This window comes from Amia ocellicauda, chromosome 8 (assembly GCF_036373705.1).
Source record: "Amia ocellicauda isolate fAmiCal2 chromosome 8, fAmiCal2.hap1, whole genome shotgun sequence".
Taxonomy (NCBI): Eukaryota; Metazoa; Chordata; class Actinopteri; order Amiiformes; family Amiidae; genus Amia; species Amia ocellicauda.
Genome location: NC_089857.1, coordinates 9,116,784 through 9,135,057, shown reverse-complemented (window position 1 = coordinate 9,135,057; position 18,274 = coordinate 9,116,784). Strand labels below are relative to the sequence as shown.

The following is an 18,274-nucleotide window of genomic DNA, read 5'->3' as shown; positions in this document are numbered from 1 at the left end:
GCCCTCGAACTGTGATGTTGGAATACCCGACTCGCCAATAATATTGGGTTCTGGTGTATTGAAATACAGGAGCTGCTGGATTTGTGTGTTTTTTTACCCCCTCACCATAGTTTGTCAAATGTTTAAACAACTGAACTTATATTCAAGGTTTGTTTCTCTTCATATGTTTTACTGGTTTACATTTGTCTCAGCAACCTGTTGAATGATTCTTCTGCTTTCAAAACAAAATGACAACAGGATGAATGCACACACTTGAAAATACAATACATGCAATGTTATGCATCATAGTGATGCAACCTCCTTTCAGTTTCATACTGCATGTCAATTGAAATCCTTACTGAAATGCACACCTTCTCAAGATTGCGCTTGACTGGCGTGTCAGGCACTCAATTACAGCTGTTTTATCAAGACAACGTGTTCGTTTTGTAATATATAGTTCCGGTCTGGTGTGGCACCCCAGCTAACGCACAATGTTGCCACAACGTGGCGTGTTAGCAGGGACTGTCTGCGGCGCGCTGGTGTGTCCCGGGCTTTACAGTAGAGAGACAGTTCAACTGTAAGTATGAACGGCAGAAACGGATATTGCCTTCCCTTTAAGTAGAGCGTCAGGGACAGCCTCCCTGGCTTACGGCCATACTAGCCTGAATACGCCCGATCTCGTCCGATCTCGGAAGCTAAGCAGGCTCGTTCCTGGTCAGTACTTGGATGGGAGACCGCCTGGGAATACCTGGTGCTGTAAGCTTTTGCATCTTTTACACACCAGAGGGCGACAAATCACGAGTTTTAACTTTGGATACACGCAATTTCATCATTATTTCAGATTTGACTTCCCCAAATACACAGGCATACAATAGATCTTGTTCTCCAACGTAAACGGTCCCTAGTAACTAGGGTACATTCGTAAATAAATTGAGCATCATGGCTAGAAGTGACTAAATGTTGCCTAATCTTTCTCATAAAGAAATGAGACAATTACAGCAACACAAAAAAGAACTCCACCGGACAAAGTTCAGTGCTCACAAGGAGCCTCATTCAACACACACGGTTCCATTCCCATTCATGCAAAGCACGAAAGTGTAAAACTTGGGAACATACTTGAGAGCAAAGATCACATTCAATCTCATTCAAGGCACGGATGTGAATGCAACGGGATGAAATTACTGAAATGATGACTGCCCTCGAACTGTGAAGATGGACTACCCGACTTGCCAATAATATTGGGTTCTGGTGTATTGAAATACAGGAGCTGCTGGATTTGTGTGTTTTCTTACCCCCTCACCATAGTTTGTCAAATGTTTAAACAACTGAACTTATATTCAAGGTTTGTTTCTCTTCATATGTTTTACTGGTTTACATTTGTCTCAGCAACCTGTTGAATGATTCTTCTGCTTTCAAAACAAAATGACAACAGGATGAATGCACACACTTGAAAATACAATACATGCAATGTTATGCATCATAGTGATGCAACCTCCTTTCAGTTTCATACTGCATGTCAATTGAAATCCTTACTGAAATGCACACCTTCTCAAGATTGCGCTTGACTGGCGTGTCAGGCACTCAATTACAGCTGTTTTATCAAGACAATGTGTTCGTTTTGTAAAATATAGTTCCGGTCTGGTGTGGCACCCCAGCTAACGCACAACGCTGCCACAACGTTGCCACAACGTGGCGTGTTAGCAGGGACTGTCTGCGGCGCGCTGGTGTGTCCCGGGCTTTAGAGTAGAGAGACAGTTCAACTGTAAGTATGAACGGCAGAAACGGATATTGCCTTCCCTTTAACTAGAGCGTCAGGGACAGCCTCCCTGGCTTACGGCTATACTAGCCTGAATACGCCCGATCTCGTCCGATCTCGGAAGCCAAGCAGGCTCGGGTCTGGTCAGTACTTGGATGGGAGACCGCCTGGGAATACCAGGTGCTGTAAGCTTCTGCACCTTTTACACACCAGAGGGCGACAAATCACGAGTTTTAACTTTGGATACACACAATTTCATCATTATTTCAGATTTTACTTCCCCAAATACACAGGCATACAATAGATCTTGTTCTCCAATGTAAACGGTCCCTAGTAACTAGGGTACATTCGTAAATAAATTGAGCATCATGGCTAGAAGTGACTAAATGTTGCCTAATCTTTCTCATCGAGAAATGACACAATTACAGCAACACAAAAAGAACTCCACCGGACAAAGTTCAGTGCTCACAAGGAGCCTCATTCAACACACACGGTTCCATTCCCATTCATGCAAAGCACGAAAGTGTAAAACTTGGGAACATACTTGAGAGCAAAGATCACATTCAATCTCATTCAAGGCACGGATGTGAATGCAACGGGATGAAATTACTGAAATGATGCCTGCCCTCGAACTGTGATGATGGACTACCCGACTCGCCAATAATATTGGGTTCTGGTGTATTGAAATACAGGAGCTGCTGGATTTGTGTGTTTTCTTACCCCCTCACCATAGTTTGTCAAATGTTTAAACAACTGAACTTATATTCAAGGTTTGTTTCTCTTCATATGTTTTACTGGTTTACATTTGTCTCAGCAACCTGTTGAATGATTCTTCTGCTTTCAAAACAAAATGACAACAGGATGAATGCACACACTTGAAAATACAATACATGCAATGTTATGCATCATAGTGATGCAACCTCCTTTCAGTTTCATACTGCATGTCAATTGAAATCCTTACTGAAATGCACACCTTCTCAAGATTGCGCTTGACTGGCGTGTCAGGCACTCAATTACAGCTGTATTATCAAGACAATGTGTTCGTTTTGTAATACATAGTTCCGGTCTGGTGTGGCACCCCAGCTAACGCACAACGTTGCCACAACGTTTCGTGTTAGCAGGGACTGTCTGCGGCGCGCTGGTTTGTCCCGGGCTTTACAGTAGAGAGACAGTTCAACTGTAAGTATGAACGGCAGAAACGGATATTGCCTTCCCTTTAAGTAGAGCGTCAGGGACAGCCTCCCTGGCTTACGGCCATACTAGCCTGAATACGCCCGATCTCGTCCGATCTCGGAAGCTAAGCAGGCTCGTTCCTGGTCAGTACTTGGATGGGAGACCGCCTGGGAATACCTGGTGCTGTAAGCTTTTGCATCTTTTACACACCAGAGGGCGACAAATCACGAGTTTTAACTTTGGATACACGCAATTTCATCATTATTTCAGATTTGACTTCCCCAAATACACAGGCATACAATAGATCTTGTTCTCCAACGTAAACGGTCCCTAGTAACTAGGGTACATTCGTAAATAAATTGAGCATCATGGCTAGAAGTGACTAAATGTTGCCTAATCTTTCTCATAAAGAAATGAGACAATTACAGCAACACAAAAAAGAACTCCACCGGACAAAGTTCAGTGCTCACAAGGAGCCTCATTCAACACACACGGTTCCATTCCCATTCATGCAAAGCACGAAAGTGTAAAACTTGGGAACATACTTGAGAGCAAAGATCACATTCAATCTCATTCAAGGCACGGATGTGAATGCAACGGGATGAAATTACTGAAATGATGACTGCCCTCGAACTGTGAAGATGGACTACCCGACTTGCCAATAATATTGGGTTCTGGTGTATTGAAATACAGGAGCTGCTGGATTTGTGTGTTTTCTTACCCCCTCACCATAGTTTGTCAAATGTTTAAACAACTGAACTTATATTCAAGGTTTGTTTCTCTTCATATGTTTTACTGGTTTACATTTGTCTCAGCAACCTGTTGAATGATTCTTCTGCTTTCAAAACAAAATGACAACAGGATGAATGCACACACTTGAAAATACAATACATGCAATGTTATGCATCATAGTGATGCAACCTCCTTTCAGTTTCATACTGCATGTCAATTGAAATCCTTACTGAAATGCACACCTTCTCAAGATTGCGCTTGACTGGCGTGTCAGGCACTCAATTACAGCTGTTTTATCAAGACAATGTGTTCGTTTTGTAAAATATAGTTCCGGTCTGGTGTGGCACCCCAGCTAACGCACAACGCTGCCACAACGTTGCCACAACGTGGCGTGTTAGCAGGGACTGTCTGCGGCGCGCTGGTGTGTCCCGGGCTTTAGAGTAGAGAGACAGTTCAACTGTAAGTATGAACGGCAGAAACGGATATTGCCTTCCCTTTAACTAGAGCGTCAGGGACAGCCTCCCTGGCTTACGGCTATACTAGCCTGAATACGCCCGATCTCGTCCGATCTCGGAAGCCAAGCAGGCTCGGGTCTGGTCAGTACTTGGATGGGAGACCGCCTGGGAATACCAGGTGCTGTAAGCTTCTGCACCTTTTACACACCAGAGGGCGACAAATCACGAGTTTTAACTTTGGATACACACAATTTCATCATTATTTCAGATTTTACTTCCCCAAATACACAGGCATACAATAGATCTTGTTCTCCAATGTAAACGGTCCCTAGTAACTAGGGTACATTCGTAAATAAATTGAGCATCATGGCTAGAAGTGACTAAATGTTGCCTAATCTTTCTCATCGAGAAATGACACAATTACAGCAACACAAAAAGAACTCCACCGGACAAAGTTCAGTGCTCACAAGGAGCCTCATTCAACACACACGGTTCCATTCCCATTCATGCAAAGCACGAAAGTGTAAAACTTGGGAACATACTTGAGAGCAAAGATCACATTCAATCTCATTCAAGGCACGGATGTGAATGCAACGGGATGAAATTACTGAAATGATGCCTGCCCTCGAACTGTGATGATGGACTACCCGACTCGCCAATAATATTGGGTTCTGGTGTATTGAAATACAGGAGCTGCTGGATTTGTGTGTTTTCTTACCCCCTCACCATAGTTTGTCAAATGTTTAAACAACTGAACTTATATTCAAGGTTTGTTTCTCTTCATATGTTTTACTGGTTTACATTTGTCTCAGCAACCTGTTGAATGATTCTTCTGCTTTCAAAACAAAATGACAACAGGATGAATGCACACACTTGAAAATACAATACATGCAATGTTATGCATCATAGTGATGCAACCTCCTTTCAGTTTCATACTGCATGTCAATTGAAATCCTTACTGAAATGCACACCTTCTCAAGATTGCGCTTGACTGGCGTGTCAGGCACTCAATTACAGCTGTATTATCAAGACAATGTGTTCGTTTTGTAATACATAGTTCCGGTCTGGTGTGGCACCCCAGCTAACGCACAACGTTGCCACAACGTTTCGTGTTAGCAGGGACTGTCTGCGGCGCGCTGGTTTGTCCCGGGCTTTAGAGTAGAGTGACAGTTCAACTGTAAGTATGAACGGCAGAAACTGATATTGCCTTCCCTTTAAGTAGAGCGTCAGGGACAGCCTCCCTGGCTTACGGCCATACTAGCCTGAATACGCCCGATCTCGTCCGATCTCGGAAGCTAAGCAGGCTCGGGCCTGGTCAGTACTTGGATGGGAGACTGCCTGGGAATACCGGGTGCTGTAAGCTTTTGCATCTTTTACACACCAGAGGGCGACAAATCACGAGTTTTAACTTTGGATACACGCAATTTCATCATTATTTCAGATTTGACTTCCCCAAATACACAGGCATACAATAGATCTTGTTCTCCAACGTAAACGGTCCCTAGTAACTAGGGTACATTCGTAAATAAATTGAGCATCATGGCTAGAAGTGACTAAATGTTGCCTAATCTTTCTCATCGAGAAATGACACAATTACAGCAACACAAAAAGGAACTCCACCGGACAAAGTTCAGTGCTCACAAGGAGCCTCATTCAACACACACGGTTCCATTCCCATTCATGCAATGCACGAAAGTGTAAAACTTGGGAACATACTTGAGAGCAAAGATCACATTCAATCTCATTCAAGGCACGGATGTGAATGCAACGGGATGAAATTACTGAAATGATGCCTGCCCTCGAACTGTGATGATGGACTACCCGACTCGCCAATAATATTGGGTTCTGGTGTATTGAAATACAGGAGCTGCTGGATTTGTGTGTTTTTTTACCCCCTCACCATAGTTTGTCAAATGTTTAAACAACTGAACTTATATTCAAGGTTTGTTTCTCTTCATATGTTTTACTGGTTTACATTTGTCTCAGCAACCTGTTGAATGATTCTTCTGCTTTCAAAACAAAATGACAACAGGATGAATGCACACACTTGAAAATACAATACATGCAATGTTATGCATCATAGTGATGCAACCTCCTTTCAGTTTCATACTGCATGTCAATTGAAATCCTTACTGAAATGCACACCTTCTCAAGATTGCGCTTGACTGGCGTGTCAGGCACTCAATTACAGCTGTTTTATCAAGACAACGTGTTCGTTTTGTAATATATAGTTCCGGTCTGGTGTGGCACCCCAGCTAACGCACAACGTTGCCACAATGTTGCCACAACGTGGCGTGTTAGCAGGGACTGTCTGCGGCGCGCTGGTGTGTCCCGGGCTTTAGAGTAGAGAGACAGTTCAACTGTAAGTATGAACGGCAGAAACGGATATTGCCTTCCCTTTAAGTAGAGTGTCAGGGACAGCATTCCTGGCTTACGGCCATACTAGCCTGAATACGCCCGATCTCGGAAGCTAAGCAGGCTTGGGCCAGGTCAGTACTTGGATGGGAGACCGCCTGGGAATACCAGGTGCTGTAAGCTTTTGCATCTTTTACACACCAGAGGGCGACAAATCACGAGTTTTAACTTTGGATACACGCAATTTCATCATTATTTCAGATTTTACTTCCCCAAATACACAGGCATACAATAGATCTTGTTCTCCAACGTAAACGGTCCCTAGTAACTAGGGTACATTCGTAAATAAATTGAGCATCATGGCTAGAAGTGACTAAATGTTGCCTAATCTTTCTCATCGAGAAATGACACAATTACAGCAACACAAAAAGGAACTCCACCGGACAAAGTTCAGTGCTCACAAGGAGCCTCATTCAACACACACGGTTCCATTCCCATTCATGCAATGCACGAAAGTGTAAAACTTGGGAACATACTTGAGAGCAAAGATCACATTCAATCTCATTCAAGGCACGGATGTGAATGCAACGGGATGAAATTACTGAAATGATGCCTGCCCTCGAACTGTGATGTTGGAATACCCGACTCGCCAATAATATTGGGTTCTGGTGTATTGAAATACAGGAGCTGCTGGATTTGTGTGTTTTTTTACCCCCTCACCATAGTTTGTCAAATGTTTAAACAACTGAACTTATATTCAAGGTTTGTTTCTCTTCATATGTTTTACTGGTTTACATTTGTCTCAGCAACCTGTTGAATGATTCTTCTGCTTTCAAAACAAAATGACAACAGGATGAATGCACACACTTGAAAATACAATACATGCAATGTTATGCATCATAGTGATGCAACCTCCTTTCAGTTTCATACTGCATGTCAATTGAAATCCTTACTGAAATGCACACCTTCTCAAGATTGCGCTTGACTGGCGTGTCAGGCACTCAATTACAGCTGTTTTATCAAGACAACGTGTTCGTTTTGTAATATATAGTTCCGGTCTGGTGTGGCACCCCAGCTAACGCACAATGTTGCCACAACGTGGCGTGTTAGCAGGGACTGTCTGCGGCGCGCTGGTGTGTCCCGGGCTTTACAGTAGAGAGACAGTTCAACTGTAAGTATGAACGGCAGAAACGGATATTGCCTTCCCTTTAAGTAGAGCGTCAGGGACAGCCTCCCTGGCTTACGGCCATACTAGCCTGAATACGCCCGATCTCGTCCGATCTCGGAAGCTAAGCAGGCTCGTTCCTGGTCAGTACTTGGATGGGAGACCGCCTGGGAATACCTGGTGCTGTAAGCTTTTGCATCTTTTACACACCAGAGGGCGACAAATCACGAGTTTTAACTTTGGATACACGCAATTTCATCATTATTTCAGATTTGACTTCCCCAAATACACAGGCATACAATAGATCTTGTTCTCCAACGTAAACGGTCCCTAGTAACTAGGGTACATTCGTAAATAAATTGAGCATCATGGCTAGAAGTGACTAAATGTTGCCTAATCTTTCTCATAAAGAAATGAGACAATTACAGCAACACAAAAAAGAACTCCACCGGACAAAGTTCAGTGCTCACAAGGAGCCTCATTCAACACACACGGTTCCATTCCCATTCATGCAAAGCACGAAAGTGTAAAACTTGGGAACATACTTGAGAGCAAAGATCACATTCAATCTCATTCAAGGCACGGATGTGAATGCAACGGGATGAAATTACTGAAATGATGACTGCCCTCGAACTGTGAAGATGGACTACCCGACTTGCCAATAATATTGGGTTCTGGTGTATTGAAATACAGGAGCTGCTGGATTTGTGTGTTTTCTTACCCCCTCACCATAGTTTGTCAAATGTTTAAACAACTGAACTTATATTCAAGGTTTGTTTCTCTTCATATGTTTTACTGGTTTACATTTGTCTCAGCAACCTGTTGAATGATTCTTCTGCTTTCAAAACAAAATGACAACAGGATGAATGCACACACTTGAAAATACAATACATGCAATGTTATGCATCATAGTGATGCAACCTCCTTTCAGTTTCATACTGCATGTCAATTGAAATCCTTACTGAAATGCACACCTTCTCAAGATTGCGCTTGACTGGCGTGTCAGGCACTCAATTACAGCTGTTTTATCAAGACAATGTGTTCGTTTTGTAAAATATAGTTCCGGTCTGGTGTGGCACCCCAGCTAACGCACAACGCTGCCACAACGTTGCCACAACGTGGCGTGTTAGCAGGGACTGTCTGCGGCGCGCTGGTGTGTCCCGGGCTTTAGAGTAGAGAGACAGTTCAACTGTAAGTATGAACGGCAGAAACGGATATTGCCTTCCCTTTAACTAGAGCGTCAGGGACAGCCTCCCTGGCTTACGGCTATACTAGCCTGAATACGCCCGATCTCGTCCGATCTCGGAAGCCAAGCAGGCTCGGGTCTGGTCAGTACTTGGATGGGAGACCGCCTGGGAATACCAGGTGCTGTAAGCTTCTGCACCTTTTACACACCAGAGGGCGACAAATCACGAGTTTTAACTTTGGATACACACAATTTCATCATTATTTCAGATTTTACTTCCCCAAATACACAGGCATACAATAGATCTTGTTCTCCAATGTAAACGGTCCCTAGTAACTAGGGTACATTCGTAAATAAATTGAGCATCATGGCTAGAAGTGACTAAATGTTGCCTAATCTTTCTCATCGAGAAATGACACAATTACAGCAACACAAAAAGAACTCCACCGGACAAAGTTCAGTGCTCACAAGGAGCCTCATTCAACACACACGGTTCCATTCCCATTCATGCAAAGCACGAAAGTGTAAAACTTGGGAACATACTTGAGAGCAAAGATCACATTCAATCTCATTCAAGGCACGGATGTGAATGCAACGGGATGAAATTACTGAAATGATGCCTGCCCTCGAACTGTGATGATGGACTACCCGACTCGCCAATAATATTGGGTTCTGGTGTATTGAAATACAGGAGCTGCTGGATTTGTGTGTTTTCTTACCCCCTCACCATAGTTTGTCAAATGTTTAAACAACTGAACTTATATTCAAGGTTTGTTTCTCTTCATATGTTTTACTGGTTTACATTTGTCTCAGCAACCTGTTGAATGATTCTTCTGCTTTCAAAACAAAATGACAACAGGATGAATGCACACACTTGAAAATACAATACATGCAATGTTATGCATCATAGTGATGCAACCTCCTTTCAGTTTCATACTGCATGTCAATTGAAATCCTTACTGAAATGCACACCTTCTCAAGATTGCGCTTGACTGGCGTGTCAGGCACTCAATTACAGCTGTATTATCAAGACAATGTGTTCGTTTTGTAAAATATAGTTCCGGTCTGGTGTGGCACCCCAGCTAACGCACAACGTTGCCACAACGTTTCGTGTTAGCAGGGACTGTCTGCGGCGCGCTGGTGTGTCCCGGAATTTAGAGTAGAGAGACAGTTCAACTGCAAGTATGAGCGGCAGAAACGGATATTGCCTTCCCTTTAAGTAGAGCGTCAGGGACAGCCTCCCTGGCTTACGGCCATACTAGCCTGAATAAGCCCGATCTCGTCCGATCTCGGAAGCTAAGCAGGCTCGGGCCTGGTCAGTCCTTGGATGGGAGACCGCCTGGGAATACCAGGTGCTGTAAGCTTTTGCATCTTTTACACACCAGAGGGCGACAAATCACGAGTTTTAACTTTGGATACACGCAATTTCATCATTATTTCAGATTTGACTTCCCCAAATACACAGGCATACAATAGATCTTGTTCTCCAACGTAAACGGTCCCTAGTAACTAGGGTACATTCGTAAATAAATTGAGCATCATGGCTAGAAGTGACTAAATGTTGCCTAATCTTTCTCATCGAGAAATGACACAATTACAGCAACACAAAAAGGAACTCCACCGGACAAAGTTCAGTGCTCACAAGGAGCCTCATTCAACACACACGGTTCCATTCCCATTCATGCAAAGCACGAAAGTGTAAAACTTTGGAACATACTTGAGAGCAAAGATCACATTCAATCTCATTCAAGGCACGGATGTGAATGCACCGGGATGAAATTACTGAAATGATGCCTGCCCTCGAACTGTGATGATTGACTACCCGACTCGCCAATAATATTGGGTTCTGGTGTTTTGAAATACAGGAGCTGCTGGATTTGTGTGTTTTCTTACCCCCTCACCATAGTTTGTCAAATGTTTAAACAACTGAACTTATATTCAAGGTTTGTTTCTCTTCAAATGTTTTACTGGTTTACATTTGTCTCAGCAACCTGTTGAATGATTCTTCTGCTTTCAAAACAAAATGACAACAGGATGAATGCACACACTTGAAAATACAATACATGCAATGTTATGCATCATAGTGATGCAACCTCCTTTCAGTTTCATACTGAATGTCAATTGAAATCCTTACTGAAATGCACACCTTCTCAAGATTGCGCTTGACAGGAGTGTCAGGCACTCAATTACAGCTGTTTTATCAAGACAATGTGTTCGTTTTGTAATATATAGTTCCGGTCTGGTGTGGCACCCCAGCTAACGCACAACGTTGCCACAACGTTTCGTGTTAGCAGGGACTGCCTGCGGCGCGCTGGTGTGTCCCGGACTTTAGAGTAGAGAGACAGTTCAACTGCAAGTATGAGCGGCAGAAACGGATATTGCCTTCCCTTTAAGTAGAGCGTCAGGGACAGCCTCCCTGGCTTACGGCCATACTAGCCTGAATACGCCCGATCTCGTCCGATCTCGGAAGTCAAGCAGGCTTGGGCCTGGTCAGTACTTGGATGGGAGACCGCCTTGGAATACCAGGTGCTGTAAGCTTTTGCATCTTTTACACACCAGAGGGCGACAAATCACGAGTTTTAACTTTGGATACACGCAATTTCATCAATATTTCAGATTTTACTTCCCCAAATACACAGGCATACAATAGATCTTGTTCTCCAACGTAAACGGTCCCTAGTAACTAGGGTACATTCGTAAATAAATTGAGCATCATGGCTAGAAGTGACTAAATGTTGCCTAATCTTTCTCATCGAGAAATGACACAATTACAGCAACACAAAAAGGAACTCCACCGGACAAAGTTCAGTGCTCACAAGGAGCCTCATTCAACACACACGGTTCCATTCCCATTCATGCAAAGCACGAAAGTGTAAAACTTGGGAACATACTTGAGAGCAAAGATCACATTCAATCTCATTCAAGGCACGGATGTGAATGCAACGGGATGAAATTACTGAAATGATGCCTGCCCTCGAACTGTGATGATGGACTACCCGACTCGCCAATAATATTGGGTTCTGGTGTATTGAAATACAGGAGCTGCTGGATTTGTGTGTTTTCTTACCCCCTCACCATAGTTTGTCAAATGTTTAAACAACTGAACTTATATTCAAGGTTTGTTTCTCTTCATATGTTTTACTGGTTTACATTTGTCTCAGCAACCTCAGCAAGAATGATTCTTCTGCTTTCAAAACAAAATGACAACAGGATGAATGCACACACTTGAAAATACAATACATGCAATGTTATGCATCATAGTGATGCAACCTCCTTTCAGTTTCATACTGCATGTCAATTGAAATCCTTACTGAAATGCACACCTTCTCAAGATTGCGCTTGACTGGCGTGTCAGGCACTCAATTACAGCTGTTTTATCAAGACAATGTGTTCGTTTTGTAATATATAGTTCCGGTCTGGTGTGGCACCCCAGCTAACGCACAACGTTGCCACAATGTTGCCACAACGTGGCGTGTTAGCAGGGACTGTCTGCGGCGCGCTGGTGTGTCCCGGGCTTTAGAGTAGAGAGACAGTTCAACTGTAAGTATGAACGGCAGAAACGGATATTGCCTTCCCTTTAAGTAGCGCGTCAGGGACAGCCTCCCTTGCTTACGGCCATACTAGCCTGAATACGCCCGATCTCGTCCGATCTTGGAAGCTAAGCAGGCTCGGGCCTGGTCAGTACTTGGATGGGAGACCCCCTGGGAATACCAGGTGCTTTAAGCTTTTGCATCTTTTACACACCAGAGGGCGACAAATCACGAGTTTTAACTTTGGATACACGCAATTTCATCATTATTTCAGATTTGACTTCCCCAAATACACAGGCATACAATAGATCTTGTTCTCCAACGTAAACGGTCCCTAGTAACTAGGGTACATTCGTAAATAAATTGAGCATCATGGCTAGAAGTGACTAAATGTTGCCTAATCTTTCTCATCGAGAAATGACACAATTACAGCAACACAAAAAGGAACTCCACCGGACAAAGTTCAGTGCTCACAAGGAGCCTCATTCAACACACACGGTTCCATTCCCATTCATGCAAAGCACGAAAGTGTAAAACTTGGGAACATACTTGAGAACAAAGATCACATTCAATCTCATTCAAGGCACGGATGTGAATGCAACGGGATGAAATTACTGAAATGATGCCTGCCCTCGAACTGTGATGATGGACTACCCGACTCGCCAATAATATTGGGTTCTGGTGTATTGAAATACAGGAGCTGCTGGATTTGTGTGTTTTCTTACCCCCTCACCATAGTTTGTCAAATGTTTAAACAACTGAACTTATATTCAAGGTTTGTTTCTCTTCATATGTTTTACTGGTTTACATTTGTCTCAGCAACCTGTTGAATGATTCTTCTGCTTTCAAAACAAAATGACAACAGGATGAATGCACACACTTGAAAATACAATACATGCAATGTTATGCATCATAGTGATGCAACCTCCTTTCAGTTTCATACTGCATGTCAATTGAAATCCTTACTGAAATGCACACCTTCACAAGATTGCGCTTGACTGGCGTGTCAGGCACTCAATTACAGCTGTATTATCAAGACAATGTGTTCGTTTTGTAAAATATAGTTCCGGTCTGGTGTGGCACCCCAGCTAACGCACAACGTTGCCACAATGTTGCCACAACGTGGCGTGTTAGCAGGGACTGTCTGCGGCGCGCTGGTGTGTCCCGGGCTTTAGAGTAGAGAGACAGTTCAACTGTAAGTATGAACGGCAGAAACGGATATTGCCTTCCCTTTAAGTAGAGCGTCAGGGACAGCCTCCCTGGCTTACGGCCATACTATCCTGAATACGCCCGATCTCGTCAGATCTCGGAAGCTAAGCAGGCTCAGGCCTGGTCAGTACTTGGATGGGAGACCGCCTGGGAATACCAGGTGCTGTAAGCTTTTGCATCTTTTACACTCCAGAGGGCGACAAATCACGAGTTTTAACTTTGGATACACGCAATTTCATCATTATTTCAGATTTGACTTCCCCAAATACACAGGCATACAATAGATCTTGTTCTCCTACGTAAACGGTCCCTAGTAACTAGGGTACATTCGTAAATAAATTGAGCATCATGGCTAGAAGTGACTAAATGTTGCCTAATCTTTCTCATCGAGAAATGACACAATTACAGCAACACAAAAAGGAACTCCACCGGACAAAGATCAGTGCTCACAAGGAGCCTCATTCAACACACACGGTTCCATTCCCATTCATGCAAAGCACGAAAGTGTAAAACTTGGGAACATACTTGAGAACAAAGATCACATTCAATCTCATTCAAGGCACCGATGTGAATGCAACGGGATGAAATTACTGAAATGATGCCTGCCCTCGAACTGTGATGATGGACTACCCGACTCGCCAATAATATTGGGTTCTGGTGTATTGAAATACAGGAGCTGCTGGATTTGTGTGTTTTCTTACCCCCTCACCATAGTTTGTCAAATGTTTAAACAACTGAACTTATATTCAAGGTTTGTTTCTCTTCATATGTTTTACTGGTTTACATTTGTCTCAGCAACCTCAGCAAAAATGATTCTTCTGCTTTCAAAACAAAATGACAACAGGATGAATGCACACACTTGAAAATACAATACATGCAATGTTATGCATCATAGTGATGCAACCTCCTTTCAGTTTCATACTGCATGTCAATTGAAATCCTTATTGAAATGCACACCTTCTCAAGATTGCGCTTGACTGGCGTGTCAGGCACTCAATTACAGCTGTATTATCAAGACAATGTGTTCGTTTTGTAAAATATAGTTCCGGTCTGGTGTGGCACCCCAGCTAACGCACAACGTTGCCACAACGTTTCGTGTTAGCAGGGACTGTCTGCGGCGCGCTGGTGTGTCCCGGACTTTAGAGTAGAGAGACAGTTCAACTGCAAGTATGAGCGGCAGAAACGGATATTGCCTTCCCTTTAAGTAGAGCGTCAGGGACAGCCTTCCTGGCTTACGGCCATACTAGCCTGAATACGCCCGATCTCGTCCGATCTCGGAAGCTAAGCAGGCTCGGGCCTGGTCAGTACTTGGATGGGAGACTGCCTGGGAATACCAGGTGCTGTAAGCTTTTGCATCTTTTACACACCAGAGGGCGACAAATCACGAGTTTTAACTTTGGATACACGCAATTTCATCATTATTTCAGATTTGACTTCCCCAAATACACAGGCATACAATAGATCTTGTTCTCCAACGTAAACGGTCCCTAGTAACTAGGGTACATTCGTAAATAAATTGAGCATCATGGCTAGAAGTGACTAAATGTTGCCTAATCTTTCTCATCGAGAAATGACACAATTACAGCAACACAAAAAGGAACTCCACCGGACAAAGTTCAGTGCTCACAAGGAGCCTCATTCAACACACACGGTTCCATTCCCATTCATGCAAAGCACGAAAGTGTAAAACTTGGGAACATACTTGAGAGCAAAGATCACATTCAATCTCATTCAAGGCACGGATGTGAATGCAACGGGATGAAATTACTGAAATGATGCCTGCCCTCGAACTGTGAAGATGGACTTCCCGACTCGCCAATAATATTGGGTTCTGGTGTATTGAAATACAGGAGCTGCTGGATTTGTGTGTTTTCTTACCCCCTCACCATAGTTTGTCAAATGTTTAAACAACTGAACTTATATTCAAGGTTTGTTTCTCTTCATATGTTTTACTGGTTTACATTTGTCTCAGCAACCTGTTGAATGATTCTTCTGCTTTCAAAACAAAATGACAACAGGATGAATGCACACACTTGAAAATACAATACATGCAATGTTATGCATCATAGTGATGCAACCTCCTTTCAGTTTCATACTGCATGTCAATTGAAATCCTTACTGAAATGCACACCTTCTCAAGATTGCGCTTGACTGGCGTGTCAGGCACTCAATTACAGCTGTTTTATCAAGACAATGTGTTCGTTTTGTAATATATAGTTCCGGTCTGGTGTGGCACCCCAGCTAACGCACAACGTTGCCACAACGTTTCGTGTTAGCAGGGACTGTCTGCGGCGCGCTGGTGTGTCCCGGACTTTAGAGTAGAGAGACAGTTCAACTGCAAGTATGAGCGGCAGAAACGGATATTGCCTTCCCTTTAAGTAGAGCGTCAGGGAGAGCCTCCCTGGCTTACGGCCATACTAGCCTGAATACGCCCGATCTCGTCCGATCTCGGAAGCCAAGCAGGCTCGGGCCTGGTCAGTACTTGGATGGGAGACCGCCTGGGAATAACAGGTGCTGTAAGCTTTTGCATCTTTTACACACCAGAGGGCGATAAATCACGAGTTTTAACTTTGGATACACGCAATTTCATCATTATTTCAGATTTGACTTCCCCAAATACACAGGCATACAATAGATCTTGTTCTCCAACGTAAACGGTCCCTAGTAACTAGGGTACATTCGTAAATAAATTGAGCATCATGGCTAGAAGTGACTAAATGTTGCCTAATCTTTCTCATCGAGAAATGACACAATTACAGCAACACAAAAAGGAACTCCACCGGACAAAGTTCAGTGCTCACAAGGAGCCTCATTCAACACACACGGTTCCATTCCCATTCATGCAAAGCACGAAAGTGTAAAACTTGGGAACATACTTGAGAGCAAAGATCACATTCAATCTCATTCAAGGCACGGATGTGAATGCAACGGGATGAAATTACTGAAATGATGCCTGCCCTCGAACTGTGATGATGGACTACCCGACTCGCCAATAATATTGGGTTCTGGTGTATTGAAATACAGGAGCTGCTGGATTTGTGTGTTTTCTTACCCCCTCACCATAGTTTGTCAAATGTTTAAACAACTGAACTTATATTCAAGGTTTGTTTCTCTTCATATGTTTTACTGGTTTACATTTGTCTCAGCAACCTGTTGAATGATTCTTCTGCTTTCAAAACAAAATGACAACAGGATGAATGCACACACTTGAAAATACAATACATGCAATGTTATGCATCATAGTGATGCAACCTCCTTTCAGTTTCATACTGCATGTCAATTGAAATCCTTACTGAAATGCACACCTTCTCAAGATTGCGCTTGACTGGCGTGTCAGGCACTCAATTACAGCTGTTTTATCAAGAGAATGTGTTCGTTTTGTAATATATAGTTCCGGTCTGGTGTGGCACCCCAGCTAACGCACAACGTTGCCACAACGTTTCGTGTTAGCAGGGACAGTCTGCGGCGTGCTGGTGTGTCCCGGACTTTAGAGTAGAGAGACAGTTCAACTGCAAGTATGAGCGGCAGAAACGGATATTGCCTTCCCTTTAAGTAGAGCGTCAGGGACAGCCTTCCTGGCTTACGGCCATACTAGCCTGAATACGCCCGATCTCGTCTGATCTCGGAAGCTAAGCAGGCTCGGGCCTGGTCAGTACTTGGATGGGAGACCACCTGGGAATACCAGGTGCTGTAAGCTTTTGCATCTTTTACACACCAGAGGGCGACAAATCACGAGTTTTAACTTTGGATACACGCAATTTCATCATTATTTCAGATTTGACTTCCCCAAATACACAGGCATACAATAGATCTTGTTCTCCAACGTAAACGGTCCCTAGTAACTAGGGTACATTCGTAAATAAATTGAGCATCATGGCTAGAAGAGACTAAATGTTGCCTAATCTTTCTCATCGAGAAATGACACAATTACAGCAACACAAAAAGGAACTCCACCGGACAAAGTTCAGTGCTCACAAGGAGCCTCATTCAACACACACGGTTCCATTCCCATTCATGCAAAGCACGAAAGTGTAAAACTTGGGAACATACTTGAGAGCAAAGATCACATTCAATCTCATTCAAGGCACGAATGTGAATGCAACGGGATGAAATTACTGAAATGATGCCTGCCCTCGAACTGTGATGATGGACTACCCGACTCGCCAATAATATTGGGTTCTGGTGTATTGAAATACAGGAGCTGCTGGATTTGTGTGTTTTCTAACCCCCTCACCATAGTTTGTCAAATGTTTAAACAACTGAACTTATATTCAAGGTTTGTTTCTCTTCATATGTTTTACTGGTTTACATTTGTCTCAGCAACCTGTTGAATGATTCTTCTGCTTTCAAAACAAAATGACAACAGGATGAATGCACACACTTGAAAATACAATACATGCAATGTTATGCATCATAGTGATGCAACCTCCTTTCAGTTTCATACTGCATGTCAATTGAAATCCTTACTGAAATGCACACCTTCTCAAGATTGCGCTTGACTGGCGTGTCAGGCACTCAATTACAGCTGTTTTATCAAGAGAATGTGTTCGTTTTGTAATATATAGTTCCGGTCTGGTGTGGCACCCCAGCTAACGCACAACGTTGCCACAATGTTGCCACAACGTGGCGTGTTAGCAGGGACTGTCTGCGGCGCGCTGGTGTGTCCCGGGCTTTAGAGTAGAGAGACAGTTCAACTGTAAGTATGAACAGCAGAAACGGATATTGCCTTCCCTT

The 18,274-nt window shown here is 43.4% G+C and overlaps 14 non-coding genes and 1 pseudogene across 14 annotated transcripts; all 15 read left to right on the top strand.

Moving 5' to 3' along the window:
• Window positions 1-623: 623 nt before the first annotated feature.
• LOC136757321 (5S ribosomal RNA) lies at window positions 624-742 on the top strand. Its single transcript, XR_010819355.1, has one exon. It is a non-coding gene; the product is annotated as a 5S ribosomal RNA (ribosomal RNA).
• A 1,066-nt stretch (window positions 743-1,808) lies between these two features.
• On the top strand, window positions 1,809-1,927 carry LOC136757158 (5S ribosomal RNA). The gene has a single exon (XR_010819199.1). It is a non-coding gene; the product is annotated as a 5S ribosomal RNA (ribosomal RNA).
• A 1,054-nt stretch (window positions 1,928-2,981) lies between these two features.
• LOC136757319 (5S ribosomal RNA) lies at window positions 2,982-3,100 on the top strand. Its single transcript, XR_010819352.1, has one exon. It is a non-coding gene; the product is annotated as a 5S ribosomal RNA (ribosomal RNA).
• A 1,066-nt stretch (window positions 3,101-4,166) lies between these two features.
• LOC136757156 (5S ribosomal RNA) lies at window positions 4,167-4,285 on the top strand. The gene has a single exon (XR_010819197.1). It is a non-coding gene; the product is annotated as a 5S ribosomal RNA (ribosomal RNA).
• A 1,054-nt stretch (window positions 4,286-5,339) lies between these two features.
• LOC136756644 (5S ribosomal RNA) lies at window positions 5,340-5,458 on the top strand. Its single transcript, XR_010818713.1, has one exon. It is a non-coding gene; the product is annotated as a 5S ribosomal RNA (ribosomal RNA).
• Window positions 5,459-6,524: 1,066 nt separating this feature from the next.
• On the top strand, window positions 6,525-6,633 carry LOC136757544 (uncharacterized; annotated as a pseudogene).
• Window positions 6,634-7,688: 1,055 nt separating this feature from the next.
• LOC136757318 (5S ribosomal RNA) lies at window positions 7,689-7,807 on the top strand. The gene has a single exon (XR_010819351.1). It is a non-coding gene; the product is annotated as a 5S ribosomal RNA (ribosomal RNA).
• A 1,066-nt stretch (window positions 7,808-8,873) lies between these two features.
• Window positions 8,874-8,992, top strand: LOC136757155 (5S ribosomal RNA). The gene has a single exon (XR_010819196.1). It is a non-coding gene; the product is annotated as a 5S ribosomal RNA (ribosomal RNA).
• Window positions 8,993-10,046: 1,054 nt separating this feature from the next.
• On the top strand, window positions 10,047-10,165 carry LOC136757253 (5S ribosomal RNA). Its single transcript, XR_010819290.1, has one exon. It is a non-coding gene; the product is annotated as a 5S ribosomal RNA (ribosomal RNA).
• Window positions 10,166-11,220: 1,055 nt separating this feature from the next.
• LOC136756346 (5S ribosomal RNA) lies at window positions 11,221-11,339 on the top strand. The gene has a single exon (XR_010818436.1). It is a non-coding gene; the product is annotated as a 5S ribosomal RNA (ribosomal RNA).
• A 1,069-nt stretch (window positions 11,340-12,408) lies between these two features.
• Window positions 12,409-12,527, top strand: LOC136757263 (5S ribosomal RNA). The gene has a single exon (XR_010819299.1). It is a non-coding gene; the product is annotated as a 5S ribosomal RNA (ribosomal RNA).
• A 1,066-nt stretch (window positions 12,528-13,593) lies between these two features.
• Window positions 13,594-13,712, top strand: LOC136756784 (5S ribosomal RNA). Its single transcript, XR_010818844.1, has one exon. It is a non-coding gene; the product is annotated as a 5S ribosomal RNA (ribosomal RNA).
• Window positions 13,713-14,770: 1,058 nt separating this feature from the next.
• On the top strand, window positions 14,771-14,889 carry LOC136756426 (5S ribosomal RNA). The gene has a single exon (XR_010818511.1). It is a non-coding gene; the product is annotated as a 5S ribosomal RNA (ribosomal RNA).
• A 1,055-nt stretch (window positions 14,890-15,944) lies between these two features.
• LOC136756825 (5S ribosomal RNA) lies at window positions 15,945-16,063 on the top strand. The gene has a single exon (XR_010818883.1). It is a non-coding gene; the product is annotated as a 5S ribosomal RNA (ribosomal RNA).
• Window positions 16,064-17,118: 1,055 nt separating this feature from the next.
• Window positions 17,119-17,237, top strand: LOC136755898 (5S ribosomal RNA). Its single transcript, XR_010818007.1, has one exon. It is a non-coding gene; the product is annotated as a 5S ribosomal RNA (ribosomal RNA).
• The last annotated feature ends 1,037 nt before the right edge of the window (window positions 17,238-18,274 follow it).